Raw genomic sequence first — 16,757 nt, 5'->3', positions numbered from 1 at the left:
TCCAATCCCATCCAGTGAAAGAAGCACCTTTTCTGGTGATCAGGAAGGGCTAGTGTCATAGAACACAGAATAGTACAGCACAGGAACAGACCCTTTGGTCCACAATGTCTGTGCAGAACATGATGCCAAGTTAACCCAATTTCCTCCGTCTGCACATGATTCATTTCCCTCCATTCCCTGCATTTCCACGCACCTATCTGAAACCCTTAAATGTCATGATCGTTTGTTTTTCCACCACCATCCCTGGAGCGTGTTCCAGATACACACTACCCTCTGTGAAAAACTTGCCATGCACATTTCCTATCAACTGCCCCCTCTCAACCTGTAGATACGCCCTCGAGTCATTAAACATTTCCACCCTTGGAACAAGGTTCTGACTGTCTGCACTACCTAGGCCTCATAATTTCATGAGGGTCTCCCCTCAACTTTTGTCGCTCCAGAAAAAACAATCCAAGTTTGTCCATCTTTCCCTTATTGCTAATACCCCCTAAACCAGGCACCTCCCAATTCCAACACCTCCCAATTCTTCCCTCTCTTGCTCAACCTCCACCTTCAACGCTGGTCGGCAGACACGGATGATATTCTAAGCACCTACTTTGAGTCAGTAGACTGGTCCATATTCAAGGGTTCTGCAGCCAACCCGAATGAGTCTGACATTGCCATGACTGACTTCATCAGCAAGTGCGTAGAGGAGTGCGTAGAGGAAAACAGGGATGAACCGTGAGGTACATTCACAGGAAAAGGCCAGGTCTGCTGTGTTATATAGACAATAGATGCAGGAGTAGTACATTCGGCCCTTCGAGCCAGCCCTACCATTCAATGTGATAATTGTTGATCATTCTCAATCAGTACCCCGTTCCTGCCTTCTCCCCATACCCCCTGACTCCGCTATCCTTAAGAGCGCTATCTAGCTCTCTCTTGAAAGCATTCAGAGAATTGGCCTCCACTACCTTCTGAGGCAGAGAATTCCACAGATTTACAAATCTCTGACGGAAAAAGTTTTTCCTCACCTCCGTTCTAAATGGCCTACCCCTTATTCTTAAACTGTGGCTCCTATTTCAGGACTCATCCAACATTGGGAACAGGGCGGCACGATGGTACAGCGGTAGAGTTGCTGCCTTACAGCGAATGCAGCGCCGGAGACTCAGGTTAGATCCTGACTACGGGTGCTGTACTGTAAGGAGTTTGTACGTTCTCCCCGTGACCTGCGTGGGTTTTCTCCGAGATCTTCAGTTTCCTCCCACACTCCAAAGACGTACAGGTAGGTTAATTGTGTGTGTAGGATAGTGTTAATGTGCGGGGATCGCTGGGCGGTGCGGACTTGGTGGGCCGAAAAGGCCTGTTTCCGCGCTGTATCTGAAATATGAATATGAAAAATATGAAAAATAAAATAAATATGAATGGTTCCTGCCTCTAACGTGTCCAACCCCTTAATAATCTTGTATGTTTCAATAAGATCCCCTCTCATCCTTCTAAATTCCAGTGTGTACAAGCCTAGTCGTATAGTACATTTGAAGTGTTGCGTGTTGTTCTGGTCACCTGATGAAAGGTGGCCGAGGCTCTGAAAAAAGGCGTAGAAGAGCTTTACTAGAATGCTAACTGGATTAGAGCATAAAAATAACACAAAGTGCTGGAGTAAATCAGCAGGTCAGGCAGCATCTCTGGAGAACATGGAAAAGTGTCGTTTCGGGTCGTGACACTTCTTCAGTCTTAAGTAGTGTCCCGACCTGAACCTCACTTTTACATGGTTTCCAGCATGCTGCTTGGCCGGCTCAGTTACTCCAGCACTTTGTGTCTTTTTGTGTAAGACAACATCTGCAGTTCTTCGTTTCTGAATTAGTGGGTATTATCAATAAGGAGAGGTTGGACAAACATTGCTTTATCCGGAGAGTCTGAGGCTGCGAGGAGATCTGACAAGTGTATACAGGATTATGAGAGGCATAGATAGGGAAGACAGCCGGAACCCTTTTTCACAGGGTGAAAATGTCAAAGATTAGTGGGCATGGCTGTAAGGTGAGAGTAGTGATGTTTAAAGGAGATGTACTGGGCAAGTATTTTAAACAGAGGGCCGTGGGTGTCCGTAAGGCACTGCCAAAGGTGGTGATGGAGGCAGATACGATCGATGCATTTAAGAGTGTCGGAGGGAATTTTATACTATTTTGTGCATAACCCGTAATCTGTATCTGGCTAAACTCAGATAGGCACAGACACAAAATAAAACAGCTCGCAGATCAGTGATGAGGCTATTGTATCTTATCGTAAACCAAGGCTATCCAAACAGATCAGACGATACTGTATGTACATACAATCATGTCAATTCAAGAACAGTGCAGAATATAGTTCTCAGCATTGTCGCCCATCAGTTGCATGGAAAATGTCCAATGTCTTCAATGGAGTAGAGGTGAGTTGGACAGTGCCCTGTCTTATGGAAGGACCATTCAGAAGCCTGATAACAGAGGGGAAGAAGTTGTTCCTGAGTCTGGAGGCGTACACTATCAAGCGGCTGTATCTTCCGCTCGACGGGAGTAGGGATAAGTAGGAATGATCAGGGTATCACAAGTCTTTGATTATGTCGGCCGCTTTTCTGAGCCAGCCTGAACTGTAGATGGAATCGATGGTGTGCTATCTGGTCTGTGTGATGGGTTGGGCTACATCTACAACTACGCAATGTCTTGTGGTCTTGGACAGGGCTGTTTCCAGAATAAGCTGTGATGCAACCTGAGGTAAGCTTTTTGGTCGAAGACCAGCAGGAATCACAAAGGGGGATCAGTGCGAGAGGCTCTCACAGGATGCCTGTCGGAGAGAAGAGGAATTACTCCAGGACTTTGTTTCTGCTCAAGATCCCAGCCTCTGTCACCGATAAAACTCCGTGTTTGTGCTGAACAGCAAGGTCAGGAACATCCGTCTGCCTAGGGCCCCAACTGACAAGGTGTCAAAGGAGAAGAGTCCCAGAGATACAAGAAACTGCAGCTGCTGGGATCTTGAGCAAAACACAAATTGCTGGAGTCAGGCAACATCTGTGAATGAAATGGTCAGGTAACGTTTTCAGTTGGGTCCCATCTTCAGACTCTGGTTCTGACCTCGTTGACTTGATCTCTTTCAGATATGGGATCGTGAGCTCCACTTCTGAACAGACAATCTACATCTCTTGTCACGGAATGAGTGGCCAGTATGTGAACATTATCGTCCGTGGATCTCAAAATATCCTGACCTTTTGTGAGGTGGAGGTCTTTGGCATCTGAGTACAGAAGGGCCAAGTTACCTAAACGGTCTACCACCTGTACGCTTTTCCTGGGACTGATCCTAATGTAGCCGCATTGTGGCCCATCCCTATGTCTTCACGGATGCTGCTCAAATTGTTGTTCCATTAGTATTTTATTTATTTCGCTCCAGATCTGGCCAGTCACAATATCTCGTGCCTCCGTGTGGAAATAAATCATTTTGTTGTAACGAGAACCGGATATGTTATATTAGTGTAATAGTAAATAAAGAATGAACCTCAGTGTGGTCGCGGATCGTGATCTGGGCTCAGGTTGGGTAGAAACAACCAAAGTCAATGATTCATTTGATTCCTTATTGTCACATGTACAGTGAAATGCTTGCAAACAGCCGATAAAGTCATGGAGCAGAATGTATTTATTCACAAAATGCTGGAGTAACTCAGCAGGTCAGGCAGCATCTCGGGAGAGAAGGAATGGGCGACGTTTCGGGTTGAGACCCTTCTTCAGACTGATGTCAGGGGGCGGGACAAAGGAAGGATATAGGTGGAGACAGGAAGATAGAGGGAGATCTGGGAAGGGGAGGGGAAGAGAGGGACAGAGGAACTATCTAAAGTTGGAGAAGTTGATGTTCATGCCACTGGGCTGCAAGCTGCCCAGGCGAAATATGAGGTGCTGTTCCTCCAATTTCCGGTGGGCCTCACTATGGCACTGGAGGAGGCCCATAACAGAAAGGTCAGACTGGGAATGGGAGGGGGAGTTGAAGTGCTCGGCCACCGGGAGATCAGATTGGCCAACGCGGACCAAGCGCAGGTGTTGAGCGAAGCGATCGCCGAGCCAGCGTTTGGTCTCGCCGATGTAAATAAGCTGACATCTGGAGCAGCGGATGCAATAGATGAGGTTGGAGGAGGTGCAGGTGAACCTCTGTCTCACCTGGAAAGACTGTTTGGGTCCTTGGATGGAGTTGAGGGGGGAGGTAAAGGGACAGGTGTTGCATGTCGTGCGGTTGCAGGGGAAAGTGCCCGGGGATGGGGTTGTTTGGGTAGGAAGGGACGAGTGGACCAGGGAGTTACGGAGGGAACGGTCTCTGTGGAACGCAGAAAGGGGAGGGGAGGGGATGGGAAGATATGGCCCGTGGTGGGGTCCCGTTGTAGGTGACGGAAATGTTGGCGGATGATTTGTTGGATACGCTGGCTTGTGGGGTGGAAGGTGAGAACGAGGGGGATTCTGTCCTTGTTACGAGTGGGAGCAAGAGCGGAGCTGTGGGATGTAGAAGAGACCCTAGTGAGAGCCTCATCTATAATGGAAGAGGGGAAGCCCCGTTTCCTGAAGAATTAGGACATCTCTGATGCCCTAGTGTGAAACACCTCATCCCGGGCGCAGATGCGGCGTAGACGGAGGAATTTGGAGTAGGGGATAGACTTTTTGCAGGAGACCGGGTGGGAAGAAGTATAGTCCAGATAGCTGTGCGAGTCAGTGGGTTTATAGTAGATGTCAGTCACTAGTCTATCCCCTGTGATGGAGATGGTGAGGTCCAGAAACGGGAGGGAGATGTCAGAGATAGTCCAGGTATATTTAAGGGCAGGATGGAAATTGGAAGTGAAGTGTATGAAGTCAGTGAGTTCTGCATGGGTACAAGAGGTAACACCAATGCAGTCGTCTATGTAGCGGAGGTAGAGTTTGGGGTGGGGCCGGTGTACACCCGGAAACAGGGATTGTTCGACGTACCCGACAAAGAGGCAGGCATAGCTAGGGCCCATGCGAGTGCCCATAGCTCGGAACTCGTTGATGTGGGGGCGGAGGGCAACAAAGGTAAGGCCCCTGCTGAGGACAGACCGTTCGGTGTCTGAAAGGGGGAGGCCAGGGGGGATGGTGAACACCCGGCAATTGTGGGGGTTGCGGTCGGATGAAGGCAGGGGGGCAGGTGGAGGTGATGTATGGTGAGGGGGGGGTGGTGGGTTAACAGGGCATGCGGACCGATGTGGGGAGTAACTAGGCTCGCCTGGCTAGAGGGGAAAGGGGGAGATCCAGTGGAGAACTTGCTGCGGTTACCTGTGGTAGAGGGTGGGCAGTAGGACCCAGCGGTGCTGTGGGACTCTGCCCGTGCTCTCCATCTGCCTGTGGGCCCAGCGCGGTGTCTGTGGGCCGGGTGGAGCCGAGACCTGTTGTTGGACCTGGGACCCGGGTGCAGCGACGGCTGTGACCTGCTGCTGGGCGGTGGAGCGGCGCGGGTCGAAACGGTCGCTGGGGGAGGCCCGCGGGGCACTGGAGCCCGGGTAAGTGGCGGTCGGCCCGGTCAGCGGATGACCGGGGAGGACATGGGCGGAGGTGAAGATGTCGGGAAGGTCGGCGGTGGTGAAGAGGTCATGGAGTAGACCTCGCCTAGATGGTACATAAGTGTCGCCACGTTTTGACGCTGACAAAGTTACAAAAAGTTTACCGAACATCCCAGACATGGCAGCGGTCCCCACATCAACCCCCCCCCCCCCCCACACACACACCCACACGAACCCACCCCACGCACACACCCACATACATACCCACACACCACACACACACACACCCCACACACAACCCCACGCCGGGTCCCGGATCAACACCCCCACACACAAACACACACACCCCACGCACACGCCGGGCCCCCAATCAATCCCCCCCCAACACACATCCCACACACACCCCCACACATACACCCACCCCCGCCACACACCCCCCCACGCCCCCCCGTGCAGGCACACATCCCCCCACACGCACGCGCACCCCCACACACACACTCACACGCACCCCCACACGCACCCCACACACTCGCAGCCCCCCACACACACACCCCCACCCCACAAACACACCCCCCCACACCCTCCCCCCACACACACACCCCCGCGCACACGCACCCTCCTACACCACGCACCCTCCTACACACACCCCCCCACACACACCCCCCCCCCCACACCCACACATCCCCCCCGCACACACACACCCCCATACACCCCCCCCACCCCCCCCCACACACCCCCCCCCCACACCCACACATCCCCCCCGCACACACACACCCCCATACACCCCCCCCACCCCCCCCCCCATACACACACACCCCCACCCACACCCCCCCCCCCCCACTCCCCCCACACACACCCCATAGAGCTCTAGGGGCTAGTGGAATCAAGAGATATGGGGAGAAGGCAGGCACGGGTTACTGATTGTGGATGATCAGCCATGATCACAATGAATGGCCGAAGGGCCGAATGGCCTCCTCCTGCATCTATTTTCTATGTTTCTTGCAGAGGGGGATGTGGGGGCTCTGACTAATACCCGGGTTGGATTGAGGGGGGATGGAGTGGGTGAGGGGGTAGGAGGGGATTAGGGTGGTTGAGGGGGAATGGAGTGCGGGGAGGGGAGGAGGGGGGATGTGGGGGGGTGGTGGGGTGATGGGTTGAAGGGTGTACAGGAATGGAGGGGGGGGATAAGGGGGGAGGGTGGGAGAACGGGGGTTGAGTGGGGGACAGGAGGGGGGATAAAAGGAGTTGAGGGGGGATGGAGTTGGTGAGGGGGGGAAGGTGCTAGACCATTGCAGGAGAGCTTTGGGGGAGTTGTAATGGGGGTTGAGGGGAGATGGAGTGGTGGGAGGGGAGCAGGGGGGAGTAGGGGAGGGGAGATTAGGGGGGGTTGAGGGGGGATGGAGTAGGGAAGGGGGGAGGGTGCTAGACCAATGCAGGAGAGCTTTGGGGGAGTTTTAAGGGAGGTTGAGGGGGATGGAGTTTTAAGGGGGGTTGAGGATGAGTGGGGGGGAGTGGAAGGGGGGAGGCGAAGAGGGGTGGGGAGGGTGCGAGACCAATGCAAAAAGTAGCAATTCTAAAGAACAAACACGATTTTCATTGAGATTTATTTCCTTTTTTTTAAAGGCCATTTATTTTAAAGAAAAAAAACGTTTTTCCCACGCCCACGTCACAATGGGAACCCAACAAGGTTTGGGCCCAATGGATGCACCCTTTACAAGTAGACAAATCAAACCCTGCTGAGGACCATCTCCTTACTTCAGAGTCGTTGCTAGGGTCCTCTGAATGGTTTTGTCTAATTAGCCATTCGGCAACCTTGGACACAATAAGTGGAATAGCTCGCAAAGCGATACCTCCTTCAGCATGGGTAGGGACATGGGCACAAACCCAACATCCTAATCATCCCACACAGAAAAGGAAGCCTGTTTCTCTCAGCAGTGTGTTCACTGTGTTCTGTGTGAAAGTTGTTAGTTGATTTTCATACTCCAATTTCTACCTTCATCCTGTTTCTTGTAACTATCTAGATGCATCACTTCAAAGGTTCAAAGGTCTTTTATTGTCACGTGTACCAATTTAGGTACAGTGATATTCGATTTACCATATAGCCATACTGAAGAAAGCAACAAGACACACAACTACATAAAAGTTAACATAAGCATCCACCACAGTGGATTCCCCACATTCCTCACTGTGATAGAAGGCAATAAAGTCCTTCTTCCCTTTTTATTCTCCCATGGTCAGGGCAGTCAAACAATCTACAGCCGGCGATCGAAGTCCCCGCGTCGGGGTGATCGAAGTCCCCGTGTCGGGGCGGTTGAAGCTCCTGCAGCTTGGAGCTCCCGAAATCGGTCTCTAACCAGAGACCACGAGCTCCATGATGTTAAAGTCCGCAGACTCCCACAGTTGGAGCTCCGAGGTCAGTCTCCAGCATAGGTGGCCAACTCCACGATGTTAGGCCTCTGTGCGGACGGAGATACGATACGGGAAAAAATCGCATCTCCATTGAGGTAAGAGATTTTTTTTTAAATCCCCAACCCCTCCCACCCCCCCCCCCCCCCCCCATAAAACAAGCTAAAGAACACTAAAACATATATTTAATACATACTAAAAAACAACAAAGAAGGAAAGGACAAGACAGATTGTTGGCCAGGCAGCCATTGCTGGCGCCACTCGGTGGTTGTGAAGACTGATGTAAAAATGTTATTTGAGTTCAATAAGTTTTCTTTATTACCCATTATCACTACTCCTGCATAATTTTCCAGTGGTCCAATTCCCACTCTTGCCTCTTTCTTACTCTTTATATAACTGAAGAAACTCTTGCAATCCTCTTTTATATTATTAGTTAGCAAACCTTTATATTTCATCTTTTCTCCCCATATTGCCTTTTCAGTTACCTTCTGTTGTTCTTTAGAAGCTTCCCAATCCTCTGGTTTCCCACAAATCTTTGCAATGTTATATGCCTTCTCTTTTAGTTTTGTACTGTCCTTGATGTTTCTTGACATCCACGGCCGCCTCTTTCCCTCCCTAGAATCTTTCTTCCTCTTTGCAATGAAAAAAACCTGTATTTTCCGAATTATTCCCAGAAATTCCTGCTGTTGCTGTTCCACCGTCATCCTTGCTAGGGTTCCTTTCCAATCAGCTCCTCTCTCATGCCTCTGTAGTCCCCTTTGCTCATCTGAAACCAGCTCCTCTCTCATGCCTCTGAGGTCCCCTTTGGTCAGCTGAAATACCGACACATCCGATTTCACCTGCTCCCTCTCAAATTGCAAATTATCATATTGTGGTCGCTACCTCCTAGTGATTCCTTTACTTTGAATTTGCTTAACAAATCCGGTTCATTACACAACACTAAATCCAGAATTACCTTTTCCCTGGTAGGCTCTACAACAAACTGCTCTAAGAATTCATCTCAGAGTCACTCTACAAATTTCCTTTCTTGGGGTCCAGTACCAACCTAATTTTCCCAGTCTACCTGCATATTTAAATCTCCCATGACCACCATAGCATTGCCTTTCCTACATGCCAATTGTATCTCCTGATGTAAGTTGTTTCCTATATTCTGGCTACAGTTTGGGGGCCTGTAAATAACTCCCATTATGGTCTTCTTACCCTTACAATTTCTATCCACAATGACTCTACATCCTCTGATCCTATGTCACCCCTCGCTAAGGACTGAATTTCATTGCTCACCAAAAGAGCTACCCCACCCCCTCTGCCCACCTGTCCGTCTTTCCAATAGGACTTGTAACCTTGAATATTGAGCTCCCAGCTCCGATCCTCTTGCAGCCATTTCTCTAATTCCCACAACATCATACCTAACAATTTCTAACTGTGCCACAAGTTCATCCACTGCACGCATACAAATACAGCACATTTAAATTGGTATTGTGAGAGAGAGGTAAAAAGGGATAATTGATTTAAACTAAGGACCATGAGAAATAGCTGACCCGACTGTGCTCGGCTAGATAAGAACCGCAAGGACAAATGGTGACATTCCAAGGATAAGGGCAAGATATCCAAAGAACTAGCAGAGAGAGCACAAGATAACCAGAGAACTAGGAGAGAGGGCAAGATAACCAGAGCACTAGGGGAGAGGGCAAGATAACCAGAGCACTAGGGGAGAGGGCATGAACTACTCTGTACTGCGCCTGCCTAATAAGATAAATGAATATTGCAAAAACGCCCCGCATGACAAGATGCCTCATTTAAATGCACATGCGATGTATGATGTGGGAGGCAACAGGGGCGGTGTCGTTAGATTGTGCACCTCAGTGCTCCGATTGGAAGGAGCCCGAAGGGGAGGAATTTAAGGTGTGACAATTGTAAAGTGAAGTGAATAAAAAGAAGGGATTTTCCCGACCTCGGTGTGTCTCGAGAGGGGAGGCACCCAACTCTGCAGACTTGCAAATAAAATGTACTTGTTTCTCTAGATTGTCTCGAGCATCGTGATTGTGAGCACTCACATTTGCATCTCACAGGTATTCTCCTCCCCTCTCTCTGATTTTACCCAACCTTCCTCGCTTATCCCTTCATAAACTTTCCGTCCTGTTACTTCTGGAGAGTTTTGTAACATCTCTGGAACATTTCGTTTAGTTTAGTATCTCTAAACTAAACTGAACTAATCTAAAGTAAATGCACTCTCTTTGCCTTTAACTCCACCCTGACACTTGCAATTTCAAGATGTGTGGAAATGAATGCTGTTTGCTACAAACAGGCTAATTCACTGTTTCACCGAAGAGTTGTTTTTCACACTACGGCTGTAGTGGCAACTTCGGTCCTTCCCACCGAAGTCCTCTCCACTTGCCACCATTCACAGAGAGTGCAGTGAATGATCTTGGCGCAATCCAACAACAGAAAGATCTTCAAGACATTTCAGTTTTATTAGTCGTTTATTGAAGTAGTAATACAAACAGATTTGTATCTCTCCAAACTATTATCTCGTCATAGGTCTGGTAAGAAATATATCTTGACAAGCTCCTCCATGTCTGACCCCTCCCATCTCTGCATCCCCAGATGTACTTCTAATTCTGGCTCCTCCCAGTCCATTATGCCCATATATGTATTCATCTCACGATAACCCCCAAGTGTCCAAAAATAAATACAATAAGATACAAAATAATATAATATGCTAAATAGCTAGTACAAACACAAATGGCTCCTACAACAGCTTTCAACTAAAAGGTAGTAAGTAACAACGTGTTGGAAACTAGCTTTCCTAGTGTATTTCATCACTCTACATCCATGGGAGGCAGTGGTTAGATTGCAGTACCTTGCACTGAAAAGTTAATTCAAGATATGTGGAAATCAATGCTGTTTGCTGCAAACAGGCTAATTCACTGTTTCCAAAGTGGTTGGATTGTTTTTCTTGCAACGGCTATCAATTAAAATGTAGTAAGTAACAACGTGTTGTAAAATACCATTTCTGATGTACAGGTATATCGCCACTCTGCTTCCACTGTTGTCATTGGTTTGTTTGCAGACCCTTGAACTGAAAAGTGACTTCACGATGGGCGGAAATGAATTCTGTTTGCTACAGAACTAAAAGGTACTAAGCAACATCGTGCTGTAAAATACCATTTCTGATGTAATTCAACACTCTGCATCCACTGGAGGCATTGGATTGATTGTCGGGCCGTGCGATGAAAAGTTATTTAAAGATGTATGGAAATAAAAGGTGTTTCCTGCAAACAGGCCCATTCGCTTTTTCCAAAGCAGTAGAGTTGTTTTTCATACAACAGCCATCAACTAAAAGTTAGAAAGTGATTGTACACTACCTTTCCTGATGTTTTTCATAACACTATTCTCTGTAGATTGTCACCTTGTCGTGGTGGAGAAACTTATATGGTCCTGTGAGCGATGCCGTCTGGAGGTACGCTCCTGGTAGGGTCACCCATGGCGGTAAGGTCGAGGAGGAGGTCCCTGACAAAGAGCAATCCAAGCAAGACCTCAACGGTGGAACAGGCGGAGAATGATGGCTGGCTTTAGTGGAGCGTCACAACGGCTGGGAAGGCGGATGAACGCTGCAGCAGACAAGGGTCTCCGGTCGTCTTGGACTTCATGCCACTGGATCCTGACCCAGATCTGTCAAGGACTGTGTGGCGGCTGTCTGTGCACTTCAAACAAAGTCAGGCACAGGCGTCCTAAAGAGGACAGTCATACTCGCTTCGAGTGACCGCCGATGATCATAACACTGTATACATTGGAGTCATTGATGTGATTTTAGCGCCTTGCACTGAAAAGTGAAATCAAGGTGTATGGAAATGAATTCTGTTTGCTGCAAACAGGCTAATTCACTGTTTCCAAAGTGGTAGATTTGTTTTTCATTCAACGGCTCTCAACCAAAAATTGGTAAGTAACAACCTATTGGAAACTACCTTTTCTGGTATACTGGTATAAATTTGTGATTTTTGTCACTGAAGAAGTGGCAGGAAAGTTGGTACAGTGTGTTTCCTGCAGGATGTGGGAAGTCAGGGACACTGCTGGTGCTTCTGGAAACTACATCTGCAGAAATTGTGTCCAGGTGCAGATCCTGAATAAACGTGTTGGGGAATGGGAACAGCAGTTAGAAACATAGAAACATAGAAAATAGGTGCAGGAGGAGGCCATTTGGCCCTTCGAGCCAGCACCGCCATTCATTGTGATCATGGCTGATCATCCACAATCAGTAACCTGTGCTAACTTCTCCCCATATGCCTTGATTCCACTAGCCCCCAGAGCTCTATCTAACTCGCTTTTAAATTCATCCAGTGATTTGGCCTCCATTACCCTCTGTGGCAGAGAATTCCACAAATTCACAACACTCTGGGTGAAAAAGTTCCTTCTCACCTCAGTTTTAAATGGCATCCCCTTTATTCTTAAACTGTGGCCACTGGTTTGACAAGGAAGGGGGTTCTGCAACAAGAATTTACGGAATCGGGTTGAAAACAGAAAAACAGGACCTGCAGGGTAGTGATCTCAGGATTCTTTCCAGTACCAGTTGCGAGTGAAGGTAAGAATAGGAAGATAGGGGAAATTAATGCGTGGCTGAGAATTTGGTGCAGGTGGCAAGGATTCAGATTTCTGGATAAATGGGATCTCTTCCGGGGCAGGGGTGACCTGTGTAAAGGGGACTGGTTGCATCTAAACTGGAGGGGAACCAACATCCGAGCGGGAAGGTTTGCTAATGCTATACGGGATGGTTTAAACTAGATTGGCAGTGGGGTGGGATCTCGTACAGGACAGAAACGTGAGAGGTTAGAAGTTGGTATGGAGGGTGGTGTGGGAGAGGTCAGAGGACAGAATAGGCAGGTGGAAAGGTGGAGAGCGAGGAAGTAGGGTTGGTTTGAACTGCACGTATTTTAATGCAAGGGGCCTGACGGGTAAGGCAGGTGAGCTTAGGGCATGGATAGGTACGAGCGACTGGGATGTTGTAGCCATGACTGAAACCTGGTTAAGAGATTGGCAGGACTGGCAGCTCAATGTTTCGGGGTACAGGAGCTTCAGGAGAGACAAGGGTGAGGGTAAAAGAGGAGGGGGGTTGCATTGTTGGTTCAGGAGGATGTCACGGCAGTGGTCAGAGGTGACATTACGGACGGTTCGTCTAGTGAGGCTGTATGGGTGGAGCTGAGGAACAAGAAAGGGATGGTCACCTTGTTGGGTGAGTACTACAGACACCTGAATAGTCAACGGGAATTAGAAGAACAAATGTGCTGGGAGATTGCAGACAGCTGCAGGTCAAATAAGGTTGTTGTAGTAAGGGATTTTAACTTTCCCAATGTAGACTGGGAAAATCATAGCGTGAAGAGTTCAGATGGGGTGTAATTCCTCATAAGTGTTCAGGAGAGTTTTCTTAAGCAGTATGTGTAGGCCCCCACACATTGGCCAGGTGGACGGAGGAATGGTAGATGGAATTTAACACAGAGAAGTGTGAAGTGTTGCATTTTGGGATGTCGAACAAGGGCAGGACCAACACGGTAAATGGTGGGCTTCTGGATAGTGTTATAGAGCAGAGGGATCTAGGGGTACAGGTTCATGCTTCCTTGAAGATCGAGTCACAGGTAGGTAACGTGGTCAAAAAGGCCTTTGGCATTTTGGCCTTCATCAGTCAGAGTATTGAGTATAGAAGTTGGGAGGTCATGTTGCAGTTGTATAAGACATTGGTGAGAATATTGTGTTCAAACCTGGGCAGCATGTTATAGGAAAGGTATTGTCAAGCTTGAAAGGGTTCAGAAAAGATTTATGAGGATGTTGCCAGGCCTAGAGGGTGTGAGCTATAGGGAGAGGTTAAGTAGGCTGGGTCTCCATTCCCTGGAGCGCAGGAGGTTGAGGGGAGATCTGAAGAGTTGACATGAGACAAAATCATGAGAGGAACAGATTGGGAAGATGCACAGAGTCTGTTGCCCAGAATAGGGGAATCGAGGACCAGAGGACATTGGTTCAAGATGAAGGGGAAAAGATTTAATAGAAACCCGAGGGGTAACTTTTTCACACAAAGGGTGGTGGGTATGCAACAAGCTGCCAGAGGAGATAGTTGAGGCTGGGAATATCCAATCATTTAGGAAGCAGTTAGACAGCTACATGGAAAGGACAGGTTTGGAGCGATATGGACCAAGGGATATGGGCATCAATCCCATATCCCTCGGGTTTCTATTAAATCTTTTCCCCTTCATCTTGAACCAATGTCCTCGATTCCCCTATTCTGGGCAAGAGACTCTGTGCATCTTCCCAATCTGTTCCTCTCATGATTTTGTCCTCTCAGCTCTCGGCTGTGCATGAATGTTTTAATTTAGTTTAATTTTTAAATTTAATTTAATTTAGAGATACAGCACGGAAACAGGCCCTTCAGCCCACCGAGTCCGCACCGACCAGCGATCCCCACACATTAATACTACCACTAGGGACAATTTACACATACATCAAGCCAATTAACCTATAAACCTGTACGTCTTTGAAGTGTGGGAGGAAACCTCAGATCTCGGAGAAAACCCACGCAGGTTACGGGGAGAACGTACAAACTTCGTACAGAAAGCACCCGTGGTCAGAATCGAACCCGGGTCTCCGGCGCTGCAAGTGCTGTAAGGCAGCAACTCTACCGCTGCGCCACCGTGACCGCATTTTAGTAACTCACATTTATTATTCAATGGTGGAATGGCAGTCATGGTACAGGAACCTGAAGTCCCTCACCACCAGGTTCAGCAACAGCTTGGCGGTACAGTGGCACAATGGTAAAGTTGTTGCCTGACAGCGCAATGTACGCGTGTTCGATCCTGACTACGGGTGCTGTCTGCACATTCTCCCTGAGACCGCATGGGTTTTCACCAGGCGCTCTGGTTTCCTCCAACACTCCAAAGAGTTTGTAGATTAATTGGCTTTTGTAAATTGTCCTAGTGTGTAGGATACTGCTACTATCACAAGGGTGATTACTAGCTAGATGTTCCCGATTTGGGAGAGCCCAGATCCAGGGGCCACAGTCTAAGAATAAAGGGGAGTTAAAGGCCATTTAAAACTGAGACGAGAAAAAACTTTTTCACCCAGAAAGTTGTGAATTTGTGGAATTCTCTGCCACAGAGGGCAATGGAGGCTAATTCACTGGATGAATTTAAAAGAGAGTTGGATAGAGCTCGAGGGGGTTGCGGAATCAAGGGGGTTGAGGCTCAGTTAGTCGTGGGCAAGTATGATGTTGTGGGGATCACTGAGGCATGGCTACAAGAGGACCAGGGCTGGGAACTGAATATTCAGGGGTACACAACGTATAGAAAAGACAGACAGGTGGGCAGAGGGGGTGGGGTTGCTCTGATGGTAAGGAATGATATTCATTCCCTTGCAAGGGGTGACATAGAATCAGGAGATGTTGAATCAGTATGGATAGAAATGAGAAATTGTAAGGGTAAAAAGACCCTAATGGGAGTTATCTATAGGCCCCCAAACAGTAGCCTCGACATAGGGTGCAAGTTGAATCAGGAGATAAAATTGGCGTGTCAAAAATGTAATGCTACGGTGGTTATGGGAGATTTCAACATGCAGGTAGACTGGGAAAATCAGGTTGGAAATGGACCCCAGGAAAGAGAGTTTGTAGAGTGCCTTCGAGATGGATTCTTAGAACAGCTTGTACTGGAGCCTACCAGGGAGAAGGCAATTCTGGATTTAGTGTTGTGTAATGATCCTGATCTGATAAGGGGACTAGAGGTAAAAGAGCCATTAGGAGGCAATGATCACAACATGATAAGTTTTACTCTGCAAATGGAAAGGCAGAAGGGTAAATCGGAAGTGTTAGTATTACAGTATAGCAAAGGGGATTACAGAGGCATGAGGCAGGAGCTGGCCAAAATTGACTGGAAGGAGGCCCTAGCAGGGAAGACGATAGAACAGCAATGGCAGGTATTCCTGGGAATAATGCAGAGGTTGCAGGATCAATTTATTCCAAAGAGGTGGAAAGACTCTAAGGGGAGTAAGAGACACCTGTGGCTGACAAGGGAAATCAGGGACAGCATAAAAATTAAGGAGAGGAAGTATAACATAGCAAAGAAGAGTGGGAAGATAGAGGATTGGGACTCTTTTAAAGAGCAACAAAAGTTAACTAAAAAGGCAATACGGGGAGAAAAGATGAGGTACAAGGGTAAACTAGCCAATAATATAAAGGAGGATAGCAAAAGTTTTTTTAGGTACGTGAAGAGGAAAAAAATAGTAAAGGCAAATGTGGGTCCCTTGAAGACAGAAGCAGGGGAATTTATTATGGGGAACAAAGAAATGGCAGACGAGTTAAACCGTTACTTTGGATCTGTCTTCACTGAGGAAGATACACACAATCTCCCAAATGTTCTAGGGGCCGGAGAACCTAGGGTGATGGAGGAACTGAAGGAAATCCACATTAGGCAGGAAATGGTTTTGGGTAGACTGATGGGACTGAAGGCTGATAAATCCCCAGGGCCTGATGGTCTGCATCCCAGGGTACTTAAGGAGGTGGCTCTAGAAATAGTGGAAGCATTGGAAATCATTTTTCAATGTTCTATAGATTCAGGATCAGTTCCTGTGGATTGGAGGATAGCAAATGTTATCCCACTTTTTAAGAAAAGAGGGAGAGAGAAAACAGGTCATTATAGACCAGTTAGTCTGACATCAGTGGTGGGGAAGATCCTGGAGTCAATTATAAAAGACAAAATTGCTGAGCATTTGGATAGCAGTAACAGGATCATTCCGAGTCAGCATGGATTTACGAAGAGGAAATCATGCTTGACAAATCTACTGGAATTTTTTGAGGATGTAACTAGGAAAATTGACAGGGGAGAGT

Source organism: Rhinoraja longicauda, chromosome 2, assembly GCF_053455715.1.
Source record: "Rhinoraja longicauda isolate Sanriku21f chromosome 2, sRhiLon1.1, whole genome shotgun sequence".
NCBI lineage: Eukaryota > Metazoa > Chordata > Chondrichthyes > Rajiformes > Arhynchobatidae > Rhinoraja > Rhinoraja longicauda.
Note: the sequence above shows the minus strand (reverse complement) of the source record.